This window comes from Bubalus bubalis, chromosome 18, assembly GCF_019923935.1.
Source record: "Bubalus bubalis isolate 160015118507 breed Murrah chromosome 18, NDDB_SH_1, whole genome shotgun sequence".
In the NCBI taxonomy this organism is placed as follows: Eukaryota; Metazoa; Chordata; class Mammalia; order Artiodactyla; family Bovidae; genus Bubalus; species Bubalus bubalis.
In genome coordinates, this window is record NC_059174.1 from 8,936,340 (window position 1) to 8,952,551 (window position 16,212).

The 16,212-nt window shown below is 44.4% G+C and overlaps 1 protein-coding gene across 3 annotated transcripts in view; it reads left to right on the top strand.

Moving 5' to 3' along the window:
• The window catches only part of CDH13 (cadherin 13), a 1,055,068-nt gene that overhangs the window by 172,304 nt on the left and 866,552 nt on the right, over positions 1 to 16,212 (top strand). The window lies entirely within an intron of this gene.

The window sequence follows — 16,212 nt, forward strand, 5'->3', positions numbered from 1 at the left end:
CAGGGAAACTGGAGAGTTGTGGGTGGCACTTCCATGTTGGCCCATTACGGGGGAGGGGTCTCGAGTATTTATACCTCTGAACCAACCAGTCCAACCAGTTCTGGGGGCTTCTAGGATGAGAGACAAGCAGGAACATAAATGCCCAGACACTTCCTGTCCTCCCCGATTACAGGCAAAACAGATCCTGGCAGCCAGGATGCAGCCTTTGTAAAAGAGAAACACAGAGGCCCATGGTGTGCAGGCACTGGCTTGAAACTAACTGTTCATGAGTGTTGGATGTTAAATTGTTAGGAATTTTGCAAGCTAGTTAACCTCACATTGATAGCTTGAAATCAGCCACGGTGGGAGTAGTTACACCATGGAAATTGGCTTACATTACAAATTAGGGTTCTCCCATCCCCAGAGGTGGTTGTTAAATATTTACCGGCATACCACCGCAGGTGCTGGCTATTAGGAATGAATGCACGCTGGGACTGGTGTGCAGTAAAGTGGCAAAGAGGTCTGAGGGGATGTGGATGGAGCACTGATAGTATCTGCCGCCTTGCTAATCTATAGCAAGTGCTAAATGTATGTAAGCCAGCTCCTCCCCAACCCTCCTGCAGTCACACACACACACACACACACACACACACACACACACGGCAAGGCAGGGGGCCCTGAGAGGAAGGGAACTGGTGAGAAGGAGAGTGACCAGCTGGATTTCAGGGCAGAGTCACATCTCTGAAACGACAGGGCTGGGGTAGGAGGAACCACAAACAGACAAACCTAGGAAGAAGCTAGATAACAGCTAACGGAATGAGTGAGCATTTTATGGTGCCAGACACTGAGTTAAATGCTTCACGCTGGTGACTCTTCATGGGAGCCCTAGGAGGGAGAATTTACCATCATCTTCACCATCTCGTTTTTACAGATGATGGAACTGAGATTTAGAGAGGTAACTTGTCCAGCGTCATAGGGAAAGAATTGAGCTTTGAACACATTAAGTCAGATTTCAAAGGCAAATCTTTTTTAAGGCCAGAATACTTTCCTGGGAAGTCAACCCATGAGCCAGTGAGATGGGGTATAAGGTGGTAAAAGGGTCATCAGGATGCCCCAGTATTAATACCCTAATCTTACACAGTCTGATTATCAGAAAAGGAAATATAGAAGGAACACCAAAGCCAGAAGTAGTGGTTGGGTCTTGGTGTGGAAAGGATGGTACCCATCTCCCCTCAAGTGATGGAGCTCCAGATACACTGTCTTCCTCTCTCTGAATCAGCTCAAGGCTGGGGATCATCACACAGGATGCAGAGGCTGAGAAAGGCAGAAAAACCTGGGATATGGGCTGAGCCAGTGGACACATTTTCAATCAGGCTTGTCTGAATTCTCTTGTGGCAGCAAAGATAAATGTCCCTCTTATTCTCTGTGGTTTTCTCTGCCACTCTGTGAAAGTCCCTCGTCTCCTTCCTCTGGTTTGCCCACCTGGATTGATGCAGTGGTCAGCAGCAAGGAAGCGTGGCAGGGTCTTGGAAGTTGCCGCTTTAGCTTTATCACTGCCGAGGTCTGCGCCTTGTGCTTTGGTCCCCAGGGATCCTTTTACACGCTTTGACACGAGCAGTTTTGTAGGGGGAAGCAGTGGAGGTACTTGTCTCTGGGACACAGTGGAGGCATCTGAAAATTTCCTTTGAATATTAGCTCATTACAGTTTTCTGTTTGGGGTTTTTTTATCTTGGGCCTTATTCCGTAACAGTCTAGAGCTGCCGTTCAAGTGTCATTGTTCTCCAGTAATTTTGCACTTTCTTCTCACTTACAAACATAAAGCAACTTCACTGAAGCAAATTGAACAAAAAACCTTTCTTATTTTGCCGGTTACATTTTTTTCATTTTTTTAAATTTAATTTAATTTTATTTTATTTTTTAACTTTACAATATTGCATTGTTTTTGCCATATATCAACATGAATCCGCCACAGGTATACACGTGTTCCCCATCCTGAACCCTCCTCCCTCCTCCCTCCCTGTACCATCCCTCTGGGTCGTCCCAGTGCACCCAGCCCCAAGCATCCAGTATCGTGCATCAAACCTGGACTGGCCACTCGTTTCATATATGATATTATACATGTTTCAATGCCATTTTCTTAATTCATCCAAGAATATTGTTTTCCTTTACATCTAATTATTCAATGGAGCTTCCTTTAAAAAAAAAAAGTGTGTCTACCACTAAGTCAAGAATGTAGGTCTGGGCCATACTGCCTGGGTTCGAGACCCAGATCTTCCATTTACTGTGTACAACTTTAGATCTGTTCCTTACTTTCTGTATGTGTTGGTTTGTCCATCTGTAAATTGCAGCTACTTAACAGTACTTTTCTCACAGGTTATTGGGAGAGAGAAGTGGGTGCATATGCACAGAGCCCTTAGAAATACGTCTGGCCCAGAGTAAGTGCTGTGTATTGTCAGCTACAACCATGTATTCTTCAAGTTTTAATCTTGACCTTCAAGAAAGAATTCTTTTATTCAAGAAGCATTTATTCAGCACTTAGCATATGCTTGGTTTTTTGCTATGCTTTTCCTTATCTATTTTGTCTACTACAACTTAATTCTCACCACTGCACTGTGTTAAAGTCATTATTGTTCTTGTTTTCTGGGGTCTGAACCCTGGAAGTGCCATGTGCCAGGTGTGTTACCCAGGATTGGTGAGGCTGTGCTGTAACCACAGACCAGCACAGGTCTCAGAATTTGTTCACAACACAGGTTTAGTTCTCTCTCTTGAGAAACCAAGTCAGGGAGCACTCCCCTGTGGGGGGGGCTGTGTGAGCGAGGCTGCCCTGTCTAATTGCCCCTCCAGGACTAACTGTGCTCCTACAATTGCTACTGCTCAGAAAGAGCATTGGGAAAGTCTCCTTGGAGATGCTGTGACCTGGAAAGGAAAGGGGCCACTTCTGCCTACAGCCCACGTGCAAGAGCACCTCGAGGTCTTTGCCCAGTGGTCTTAGGAATCGTAACCCTCCCACGTGCCTGGAAGAACAGGGCAGGGTGCAGTGGGCGATGGAAGTCTTCACCACCCACATGTGATTTTGAGTGCATTGCTTAACCGTTCTAAGCCTCAGTTTCCTTATTCGTGAAATGGGAATGGAAATTGTACCTACTACTACTACGTATAGTTGTGATACTGAGTGAATGAGATATGAGAATGTAAAGCGTTTAGAACAGTACCTGGCACACAGGAAACAGCCGTTTTGTGGTCACTAGTATCATTCTCTGCAGGAGAATAAACAGTGCTTCATATATCAGGGGTTTCCATAGCCACCGCTTTGGATTCAGTCATGAGCGAACTTGAGTTTCAGCTCTGTCACTTACCGTCTGTATGAGCCTGGGAAGTATTTTGCCTTCTCTTACCTTCACTTTCCTCATCTACAAAATGGAGTGGACTCATACCCTTCTCACAGGCTGTGTCAAGGGTAAGATCACTAACATGTATTGATTCTTCAGTAAGATGAGCCAAGTGTTTAAAATCTGGTGCATCAGCTGAAGAAACTGAGCCACAGAGAGGTTAAGTAAGATGCTTGACATTCTCTAGTACATTGGTGAACATTGGAGCTAGGATTAAAAACCAGGTGGTTTGGCTTCTCAGCCAATGACCTTAACTCGTACACCTCACAGCCTCCCGGAGACCCACTAAGAAAGCTCCCACCACAGGGCCAGATACACTGCTGATCCTCTCAGCATCAGTGCATTCCTTCTTTGCTTGAATGCATGCTGAAGAAAATATCCTTTAGCTTGTTCCTGGACTAGATTCCTTTTGAGACATATACTGTTGGCTGTTTTCTGTGAATGGATGGAGGTGTGAAGAGAGGAATAGGAAAGGGTAGTATTTATGCCATGTGCCTTTACAAGAGTCTCAAAACCTGTATACAAAAGAGCCTAGCACAGAGTTGGTGCTCGCTGAGCAGGAGCCCTTGATTATTTTTAATAAGCAGTCATGCTTATGGGGGGTCTCAGGAAAGTGGGACATGCAAAAGGACCAGATGGACATAGTGGCAAATTTACTAATACACGAGCAGCCTGCAGGCAGGGTCTTTTCACATAAGAATCTATTCGGTTTTGGAAGCACTGGTTTCAACTGAATGAGGAGGTTAAATCCATACTCTGTGTTCTAGTTTCATTGTACCTTGATGGGATGACCATGAAGTTGGCTTTCTTACCAGAGTAAACACCCGGTAATTAAAGGTATAATAAGACATGGGGGAACTGTCTTGGGAAAGAACTGGTGAGGAAACTTCATTCTGCCCTTTCTCTACCAGGGAAGAGCTAGGGGGTTGCACTTTCTGCTGTAGTGCAGATAGAGAACTAAGTGTCCTAGCACTTTGCACACAACTAAAGCCCTGAAATTTTGGTTAAACCCTGAGACTCAGTTACCGAGCTCAAAGTCAGTGTCTGCTATGTGCCAGCTACTGTGCTTTTCACAGACATCCACTTTACCTTTCTCAGAAAACTGATGAAAGCAAGGTTCTTATAACTACTATACAGATGAGGAAGTTGAAGATCAGCCTAGCGAGACCTGATGTCAGTCCAAATGTTGCAGAACGGACAATCAAAAAGATGTAACAGTGCGGAGATGTAGTATCAAGATGGTTCCAAGGCCTTTATGTTCTGTAACTCCACAGCATGTTCTTTGTGAACAGTATCCCCTAGAGTTGGGCAATTTGAGTAACCCTGTGTGGGCATGAGCTGAAACATTAAGTAGATGCAACAGGCCTTGTCTTTCCTGACAGTTTTGTACTCTGGTCCATAACATATCTATGTTGCTTGTCTAATGCTATGTAACAAATTACTCTAAGACTTAGTGGCTTAAAATTGCAAAATTTATTATCTCAAAGCTTCTGTATGCCAGAAATCAGATGAGGAAACTGAGGTACAGAGAAGTTGCCCAACATCACATAGCTGGTTGGTGCTTAGGTTGGTGCTCTGGCTACATAAAGGCTGCAGTCATCTCCAGGTTCTACTGGGCATGGGCTCACTTCCAAGCTTACTTATGAGGCTGGTGGCAGTATCCTGCCCTTGAGGCTGCTAGGACCTTACCTCCTTGTTGGCTCTTGGCTGGGGGAAGCCTTCGGTTCCTTGCCATATGGACTTCTCTGTAGATCAGTTTGCAACATGGCAGCATGCTTTTCCAGAGTGAACAAGCAAGAAGAGACAAAGATCCAAAAGGCCAACAAGACAGAAATCATAGTCTTCAGCAACGTAATCACGGAGGAGGCATCCCACCCCCATTGCCATATTCTGTTAATTAGAAGCAAGTCACTAAGTCCATTCCATGCTTAACAGGAGGGGTTACCCAAGAGCATGCACGCAGGATGGCAGGGATCTCTGAAAGTTAGAAACTGCCTACCACACCATCTGTGATTACTTGAATGCAAAATAATGCTTCAAATTACTTATGCTGAGTAAAATTGTCTTTCCAGATACACTTGCTTGTCTTGAGAAGTCATGCGCCCCCTTGTACCTGCCTACATGCTCTTCATAGCATAAAGCATCCCATTCTGCAAAGCCCAGGATAGCCATCAAGCTTTACTGGTCTAGACATATTAAGTCTCTTTTGATAACTTTCTATCCAGCTGCTTTGATCCATGATGCTAAAGCCAGGAGACCTGCTAAGTTCTGAGTGATGGAGCATTGCCATGTAGCTGCTATGTCCTTTCTACATAGTACATGCTGGTCTTTGAAGTAGTCTCCCTGGAGTGGAAGACTTTCTGCTTTCTCATGATGCAGACTTTGCCTCAGACCCCATCGCAGCTCCTCTTTGGGAATGGCCTTTGGAATCCCACCAAAACAAAACAAAAATCTGCCTCCTTTAAGATGTGATCACCAGAAAGTATTTATTACCTATGGCTGGCTGGGAGGCATTCCTTTCCTTATTTATTATTCCATTTTCTTCCTAGAACTAAGAGTTTTGATCTCAGCCCTAACCAGAGCCCTAGTATAACAGCTTTATGCTTTGGGCACATAGGCAATAGGAACTGGTATTTAATCATTTCCAAATTTAAGACATGGCAAAGACTACCACCTCCCTTCCTATCTTTCAATAGGGGATTTAAAATGTTAGATTGACTGTCTCGGGGACTGACATCCTAGATTGTGAATCCTGGGATAGTTTTAAATAAAAGTGTATGTATGCGAAAAGAGAATGATCAGGAATCCACCCTGAGGATTGCTGGATATGTTCATAAATCTCAGATGGAAATATTGAGATCCCAGAGAGTGAGGAAAGGTGCTGGGCTTTGTAGCAGAAATGAAAGAAAGCCTTGAAGTGTAAAGATTGGGGAGGGAGGAGAATAAAGCTTGAGTAATCAGCCTATTAGAAGTTACTTTTTAAAAGTAACTTAAAAAAGCATAAGTCTATGCCATGTGCTAAGTTTCATTATAAGCACTTGAAACATTTAACTCCTAGGAGGAAAGTGTAAGTTGCCCCATTTTACAGATGAGGAAACTGAGGGACAGAGAAATTGAGCACTTGCCCAATGTCACACAGCTGGTAGGAAGCAGTCCATCTTAAGAACCTATGTCTCTACCATTGCACTTTGCTGCTTCCCAGAACCATCCATCCAGAACAAAGCAGAGGCTGCTCCAGGAATTCCTGTGCAGAGCTCAGGGGTCCCTGTGAAATCAGGCTGCTTGCACAGCAGGGCTTATTCTCCAGGGTTCTGGAGAAATGATTGCTTACCTGAGGCAAAAGTAATTTAAAGTAGGTTGTACAGAAGAGAGGGCTTGGGAGTAGATGTAGAAGGATGGTCAGTGGTTCCAAAGAGCAGGGCTGTAAGAGGCAGAAAGGAAAGCCAGAAAAAATGGGAAATGAGGATTTAAACTCACCTAGGAATTTCCCCATAACCAATCAGCTCTACTTTGGGAACTTCCCCGGGTACTACCCTCTCCCACTGGAACCAGATAGCTGGAGTTGTTTAGACTGGGGAATGCAGTGACCCAGGGTGTCTGTGTGAGTGTGTGCTTACTCTCACATTTTTGTGTAGCAGATGGTGGCAGGAGGATACTGGGGGGAGGTTAAGTGCAGACAAGGGAAAGGAGGAGGATCATGTCTTGTCGCACACACATACCTTTGACAGCAAATCGATCTGTCCCCCGAAGAGCCAGGCACATCTGTACATGTGCATTATGTCAGCGGCACCTTTCCCAGACAGGTGCACTTCCGGGGACACAGTCTCTGCCCTTGTGCCAAGAGCAGATTTCTTTTGCCCAGGATTTCAGGTGCATAGGTGATTGATATAAACAAACTGAAAACTTGGTTTAAATCAAGCAACGAGTTTTGCAACACATCTAATGACACAATCTCTTGTTCCCTTTTCATTTGTAGCAACTGGGGGGAGAGAAAGGCTACTGCTGCTGCTGCTAAGTCGCTTCAGTCGTGTCCAACTCTGTGTGACCCCATAGATGGCAGCCCACCAGGCTCCCCCGTCCCTGGGATTCTCCAGGCAAGAACACTGGAGTGGGTTGCCATTTCCCTCTCCAATGCATGAAAGTGAAGAGTGAAAGGGAAGTCGCTCAGTCGTGTCCGACTCTTAGCGACCCCATGGACCGGAGCCTTCCAGGCTCCTCCATCCATGGGATTTTCCAGGCAAGAGTACTGGAGTGGGGTGCCACTGCCTTCTCCAAGGGAAAGGCTAGTACTATACATTTAAGAGGAAAACCATGGGCATATTTACAGACCCAAGTGATTACAACAGAATTGGTTTATTACAAAGTGCTGTCTTCACTTCCCCTGCAAAAATTCAAGGAAGGACCCGGGGATTCAAGGAAGTGGAGGAGCCCTCTCTCATTGCCAGTCCTTCCTGTGCTGTCTGATAAAGGGTGTAGCCAGCAGGCTAGAAGCAACTGCAGGGGAGCAAGGGATATAAATATTCAGTCGTGACAGTCCCTAAAGGATAAATGACAGCAGCCTGTGCAACGTGCCTTCTGCTCATTTTGAACTGACTCTTCTCTTCCACACCCGAGCTGACATATTAGTAAATTGATTCCAGGTGATGCTGACATTTTGTAATTATCACTATCTATAATTTTCATCTTATTCCATTGAATATTTTGATCATTTAAAATAGAGTAGCATACCTAATAGTGGTCATTAGTTTAGCTCAAGGGAAAATTCATGGTTTAATAAACTCACTCTAGAAATAACTTACCAAAATTACAATTGGCATGATTACCTTCCTATTTTTTTCATAAAAAAATAAAGCAGACTAATTTTATCCAAGCTGACAGCTTTTCTCTTTCAAACTGGCTCATTGTTCTATTGTTTTCTTAGAGGAAGGAAAGACATCCATAACACAGTAGTAGTAATAAAAAACGCAATAACCGAACACACAAAAACAAGGGTTATGTTTCATCTTACGTTTGGCAGGAGCTGAACACTGTACATTCTCTTATTTTCTGACTCACCATGGACTGGAGCAAGGAGAGCCCTGTGGCTTTGAAACAAGGTCACATTTGGGGGAGTCGGAGTCAGAACTCTGGCCTGCTTGTCTGCAGGGGCCACTTCGTGAGGATAGACTGGGCAGGCGGCGGTTCTGGGCTTGACTCCCTTTCTTCCCTCAGTGTCCGTTTTTGTTTTAAAGGTATCTTCTGCAGCCTGCCTCTAGGTTCTTTTTAGGTATCATTTCTGAATGATAAAAGGGCCAGTTTTAACATGTAGGCAATTATTTTTTAAAAGGTGCTGGGTCAGTTTTGACTGGGACCAGGCAGTGCTGTTGGGCTACCACAGGGGAGCTTTTTGCCAGTTGGCCAATAGGTGGAAAATTGGAGTATTCCCTGTATTCCTTCAACTCTGGGGAACACAGTCCCCAAGGGGCCTGACTATTGTTTCACTTGCTGGCAGTTTGGGGTTTGTGAGTTTATTTAAGGGAATAATGGTTGGAGATTATCTTAGTGGAAGCAAGCAATGTTGATATACATATTGGCGCCCTGATGGTTGAAGTCATTCTTCATTTATTCATCTAGCTACCCACTCACCCTCACTCATCAAGCATCTGATCATCCTGTATTCATCTACCTATCCATCCACCCATCGATTAATCTGTCATCTATCCATCCATTTATCCATCTATCCATCCACGCACCAACCCATTTACCCACCTGTTTACCTATAAATCCATTTATCCATTCATGCTTTCATGCATCTACCCGCTCAACTACCCTCTCATCCATAAAGATACTCTTGTCCATCCATACAACCACCCATCCTTAAAAAATAATTTAGCAAACATTTATCAAACCTCTAGGCTTTGGTAATAGAGACACTTAAGTCACAGTTCTGTCCTTAAGGAGCTTATCATATCATACAAGAGTCATAAGCAAAAATTACATAGTAGAATGCTGAGCTCTCCTATAGGGAACTATGCCATGTGGCTGTGGGAATTCTCCAAGAAGGACCGGCTTGCTTTGAATGATCCAAAAATGATGTGCATTTGCAAACCATAATGTTGCACATGGTAAATATGGGAGTTACTACTGGGTGGGAAAAATGACAACAGGAAATTGGGCAGTGGATGAATGTCCAGGCCCTAAGTTGTCTCTACGTATCGGTTTGCTGTTCAGTAGAACCACTCATATGCAGGTGGGGACCCTGCCAGGAAGCAGAAAGTATTGGGGTATTATTAAGGCACCAGGCAGGTGAAGGAAACGGAAGCAAGGTCTCAGAAAGCCAAACAAAAGAACTAGGATTCAGGATGGGCATCTGGTTCTGAATGAAGGGAAACAGAAAAGAATAAACTAATGGAGGGATGAAGAGATACACAAATGAACTATATATATATGTGGATAAATACATCTTAGGTTACAGATCAAATTGCAAACTCATATTCAATCAACATAGACACTGAATATAACTTTGCCTGATGACATCTTTGACCAAAACCAAGCCAATAACAACAACATCAGCTCCATCACAATGCACAGGCAGCAGCCGGCCTTCTCTCTGCTTTGCTCCTGCTGTTGGTGAGCCTGCAGGAATCCTCCCAGGCACAAACTGCCTTTCAGATCCAACTGCCTGGCACTTAGCTCTGCAAAGAGGCCTGGGCGAGGCCTTTATGACTTTCCCAGAGGCCTCTGGTCTCTATTGAAACACAGCAGCTGTTACCAGGGGCAACTCCACTTCCCAAACAAGAACATAGGCTGTGTGGAGCTTTTCCAGGTGCTGTGGGCCCAGCATTGCCAAAAATGCCCGAGACTCACACAGTCTCCTCCCCACCATGGAGCTTAAATAGATTGGAAGCAAAAGCTTGTTGACAACAGGTGTGGCTCGATGTGAGAAAATGTTCCATTCCATTATTGCAGGGTTGGCACCAAGGGGCATTTCCTGGGGAAGAAACAGGCTTCCAGGAGCATGGGAGACCCATACCCAGAGCAGAAAAGAGCTCACTTCCTCCCTTTCAGGGCCGAAGACCCCACCACTAGATGAGCAGGTGCTCCTCATACATACAGAAGTTTCCATAGCCAAAGGAAGGCTGGGCAGGGAGGTGTGGGCTTCCCAGCCAGGAAACTCCAACCAGCTGACTGACTAGGCTCTTTGTGCTGGTGGGGAAGTGGCTGCATCGTCATTAACTCAGCTAGATTAACTTGCTCGGCAGAATCTAACAAAGCTTGAGACAGAGCTTGGGCTCTGAGGGCACAGAGAGGCAACCTCTAGGAGGTGGGGGTCCAGCCCTGAGACTACTTGGCAGAAGCCCCAAGGACATTAGAGAACTTTTATTCATTTGAAAAATCTGGCTAGTGATTCCTTCTATCCCTGACCTGTCTTAGGGGCAAAAATAAATTCTGCACTGAGCTAAATAGAATTGGTTGCTTATGTGATATTCTAATTTCAGTGAGAAAACTGTTCAATTTTCTACTTCTTTGAGATGTCCTCGCCTTCTGATTGTAAGGGGTCATCTATACTAGGGTTTTATATGCAAATTACTAGGGCAACAAGTAAGGATAGAGAGAAACATAAGAGGCAATGGCAGCTCTGTTATAAGAAACACTAGTAATCCGAGTATTCTTAGTTATTAAGGATTAAGTCCATGGAGGGAAAGAGTTAAATGGATTTAGAAAAATTTTTGTTAAATACTGATTTTTTTTCATAATATTATACTTTGTCAGAAACTCAATTTGCTTTTTCCTTCTATCTCCTCGGGCTCCACATATAGGTTCACATGGAGGAAGGTAACCATTTTTCACTCATTTCCAAGACCTAGAATCCTATGTATTGGGATCGTAATGTATTAAGGTGGGCAAGGATGGTGCAGGATCAGATTGACCTTGAAAGTTCAGTGGTTTAACAGCACAGACTTCATTTCCTACTCACGCAGCAGTTCTGGGCCAGCAGTTGAGGTCTGAGAGTCTCTTCCATGAGGTCATTCAGGAACCCAGGCCAATAGGCGGCTCAGCCATTTTCCATGTATCAACATCCCAGCCCTCCAGAGTGAGGGGCTGTCACAGCTGCTCACAGGGAGGTTTTTATGACCTGCAGCTCAAAGTGGCACACAGCCGCCCCTCATGGTCACATGACCGCCTACCTGCAAGGGAGGTTGGGAAATGTAGTCCAGCTGAAAGAAAGGAGCACTGATCAGGGTGGACAGCTAACGGTCTCCTCCACACAGCTTTCATCATTGTTGTTTGATCCCCTCACTTACTGGAGGCTTGCTGTGAACACTGCATTGTGATAGGAGCTGAGGATATAGGGAAGGAAGAAAAAAGCGCTAATGACTAACTGTAAAAGTCATTAATGACAATTTTGATAAGGGCTACACAGGAAAGCTACAGGGCAGCATGACAGCTGGTGACTATCTCTAGGTGAAGGGGAAAGAGGAAGATTTCTGAGAAGTGACCTTTGTGCTGCAGACAGGAAGACAGAAAGACAGCCAGGCTAGACCATGTGGAAGAGCATTTTCAGAAGAGGAACAGCAAGTGAAGAGCCCTGAGGCAGAAAAGAAGTTAGAACATTTTAGACCCCTCCAAGAGGGCAGTGGGGCCTTATGCACATTGAATAAGCCATAGATAAGTTTGAATGAAGCAGGAAATATGGGTGGGGGTGAGACTGTAGAGGCCTTCATGGGCTGAGTCAGAGAATAAGGGCTTCTTTTTAAGAGCAACGGGGAGCCACTTGTTGGTTTAAGAAAAACTTTGGTATGATTAACTATGGTTTTTAAAATTTTGTTCTGTTTAATGGAGCCAGAGTAAGGAGGCTATTGCAGTCTTTCAGGAGAGTGATGGGGTACTTGGTTTAGGGGGCTGGCAGGGGAGACAGAGAGAAGTGGGATGGGTTGGAGAAGTATGTAGGAAGGAGAAGAGATGGGACTCATGTCTATAACAAGTCTGGAGGCAGCCCTGGGGTCCTAGGTAGGCAGGCTCAGGTTGGCACTTGGGTCATTTGATAGACGGGTTAGCCATAACCAGTCTATCCTTTCTCTCTGTAGTTTTACTGGTTTCTTGACTTCAGACCTATTTAATAAAAGTCAGCTCTTTAAAATGGATATTTGGTGGAGCTCAAATTTCTCCTCACTCTGCACTTCTGTGGACTTTGATTAGTATTCATGGTAGAGTGGTACACCTGATGTCCTCAGCAGGCAGTTCCAACACCAGTGGAGAGAGGTACAAGATAAATCACTCCAAGTAAATGACTAATTAATCATGCTCTTGATTTTAATAACATATACTGTCTGGCTCAAGATTCAGCTGTCTATAATCTTGCATTCTATTCTAAAATTTTGGTAATCAGTAAAGCCACCCATGGATTCCTAATTGATAATGGCTCTTTCCTTCTTTTAAAACAGTTCAGAATCAAGGCATATTCTCATGACCATATGAAGAGGAATGAAGGGAGAATGTGTGTGTGTGTGTGTGTGTGTGTGTGTTTACTTCAAAAAAAAATCCTAGATATTTCAGGATAATCTGTGAGACAAATTTGACACTCACACATTGAAAATGTGTAAACTCATTCTGAAAATATCTGTGCCAGAGGGCTTGCTTGCTATGTATCTGTGCTCCTTCAAATCAGAAAACTATTATTTTCAAGGGTGGACAAGTATGGTGAATACTTAGCAGTAAAACATGCCTCACTTGTGCGTGGCCTCCAAAACTTGTACATCCATAGTGCTAGGCACCATTTGAAGATTCAAAATTTCGAGTGAGTCATGGCTCCACTTATTTAGAAGAGAGTGCTCCATAAAATACCCCACTCCAGTACTCTTCCCTGGAAAATCCCATGGATGGAGGAGCCTGGTAGGCTCCAGTCCATGGCATCACCAAGAGTCGGACATGACTGAGTGACTTGCCTTTCACTTTTCACTTTCATGCATCGGAAAAGGAAATGGCAACCCACTCCAGTGTTCTTGCTTGGAGAATCCCAGGGACGGGGGAGCCTGGTGGGCTTCTGTCTATGGGGTTGCACAGAATTGGACATGACTGAAGCGACTTAGCAGCAGCAGCAGCAGCAGCAGCAGCAGCAGCTCCATAAAATAAAATACAGTTCACTTGCAAAGAGTTTATCTCACTTGGCAAAATGAACCCATGGTCTTAATACTAAAGATAGTTCTCCACTGAGCTGGTCTCAGGCTGGGCCAGGTAAATATTTGGGCAAGGTAAATACCCAGAATTCTTCTGGAAAAAGAGTCCCAAACTTTTAAAATGACTTCTTTGCCTTACTCATTTGTATAGGTGGACATGGCCAATTTACTGGTATCAATATGTACACTGCAAAAAACAAAACTAAAAAGGATATCAGAGCATATACCTTGGCAGGGGGGCGGGGAGGGGGGGTGGGTAAACAGAAAACATGTCCCATTTGACTTATTACATTATTTGAAGGAAATTGCCATTGGGAAGGTGTGATGGGGTGGGGCTGATATCTGATGATGCTAGAAAAAAATACACTGTGTGCAAAGACTTGAATATCATATATATATATATCTGTGCTGTGAGCTTTATCCTGTGAACCAACCAAAAATGTTTTCAGTTCAGTTCAGTCATTCAGTCGTGTCCGACTCTTTCTGACCCCATGGACTGCAGCACGCCAGGCTTCCGTGAGCTTGCTCAAACTCGTGTCCATCGAATCGGTGATGCCATCCAATCATCTCATCCTCTGTTGTCCCCTTCTCCTCCTGCCTTCAATCTTGCCCAGCATCAGGGTCTTTTCCAATGAGTCAGTTCTTAGCATCAAGTGGCCAAAGTATTGGCGTTTCAGCTTCAACATCAGTCCTTCCAATCAATATTCAGGACTGATTTCCTTTAGGATTGACTCGTCCCTTGCAGTCCAGGGGACTCTCAAGTGTCTTCTCCAACACCACAGTTCAAAAACATCAATTCTTCAGTGCTAAGCTTTTTTCATAGTCCAACTCTCACATCCATACATGACTACTGGAAAAACCATAGCTTTGATCAGACAGACCTTTGTTGGCAAAGTAATGTCTCTGCTTTTTAATATGCTATCTAGGTTGGTCATAGCTTTTCTTCCAAGGAGCAACTGTCTTTTAATTTCATGGCTGCAGTCACCATCTGCAGTGATTTTGGAGCCCCCCAAAATAAAGTCTGTCATTGTTTCCATTGTTTCCCCATTTATTTGCTATGAAGTGATGGGACTGGATGCCATGATCTTAGTTTTCTGAATGCTGAATTTTAAGCCAACTTTTTCACTATCCTCTTTAAGTTTCATCAAGAGGCTCTTTAGTTCTTCACTTTCTGCCATAAAGGTAGTGTCATCTGTGTATCTGAGGTTACTGATATTTCTCCCATCAATCTTGATTCCAGCTCGTGCTTCATCCAGCCTGGCATTTCACATGTACTCTTCATATAAGTTAAATAATCAGGATGACAATATACAACTTTGACGTACTCCTTTCCCGATTTAGGTGCTACTTATCGAGCAGTTACTATATGTTAGACATATGCATCACCTCACTCAATCCTCAATAATAACCTTAGAAGTAGGAATTATTACTTAAATTGGTTCGAGAGATCTGTAGCCCAGAGAGGTTAAGAGGTTTCTACAGGGTTTCATAGCCAGTAGGGGAAGCAGGGCTGAATCCTGAGTCAGGCTCCAAGAAGATGGCTAGGTCATCGTGCCCTTGATTCTAATAACATACACCACCTGGCTTGAGATTGTCTGTCCCCAGTGTTACAGTCTATTCTAGAAATGTGATAAAGCCACCGATGGATCCTCAACTGATAACAGTTTCTTATCTTTTAGAAAAGTTAGGAGTCAAAGTCTATTCTAGTGACTGTATGGAGGCAACCGGAGGGAGGAGGCGTGTGTGTGTGTGTGTGTGTTAATCTCAAAAGCCATTATTGATGCTACAGGATAACCTGAAAATTTAAATCTGAAAATCCAAAACCTGACATGTAATTCCAGTGTTTAACCTAGGTCACAATAAATAGGAGAATGGGGTAATCGTATTCCCTGAAGCGTTCCACTGCTACATACAATTCACGAGATGTAAAATCTTCTCCAAGAAGTACCCCGTTTGAATAATAAGTCAGTGCTCTCTGGAAACGGTACCAGACCAAATACAACCTGGCATATAAAGAGGGAGAAACGCGTGTTCAGGAGATGAGGAAGCTGCATCTAAGAGCCAAGTGTCTCTTTTAGAAAGGGGAGAGGAGAGAGGTATGTGCTCTGCATACGTCTTCCAGACTTTGTCCCCAAACCCTGCAGCCTTGGCCGGGCCTGAACCAGTCCTCTCCAAGCAGCAGGGCAAGCGCATTCCTGCCCTTTACATCTGCCCACACTTCCAGTGGGCACCTGAGAGATAGCCAAGCCTTCCCAGTGTGAATCCGAGTCCCCTTGTAAGGAGGACTCGGTTTCCCTCACAGGTACCACAGCCTCTGCACACACCTGGCTCTCTTGAGCATCACTCTAAGAACCTTCCTCCTCAAGTTCACAATCACTCTCTTTAACTCCCAGCTTAGGGAATCAGACTGAATTAGTTCTTTGTGTTATTAACCAGAGGAGCACTTACATTTTCTGACATCTCTAATCTTGGAGCTCGGGGAATAGCACAGAGAATTTGCATGAAATTACCCCTCATTCTATCTATAGGCTTAGCTGCCAGCGTTTGCAAATTTGGCAGAAGCCAGCAGATCTCACAGTTAATGTCTTCCTCTCCTGCCAGGCTCTTCAGAATGGGGTACATTAGAGGGCCACGTGACGAAGAGCAGGATGGATCCTGGGATGTGGAGCCCAGGTGATGCTATTTGC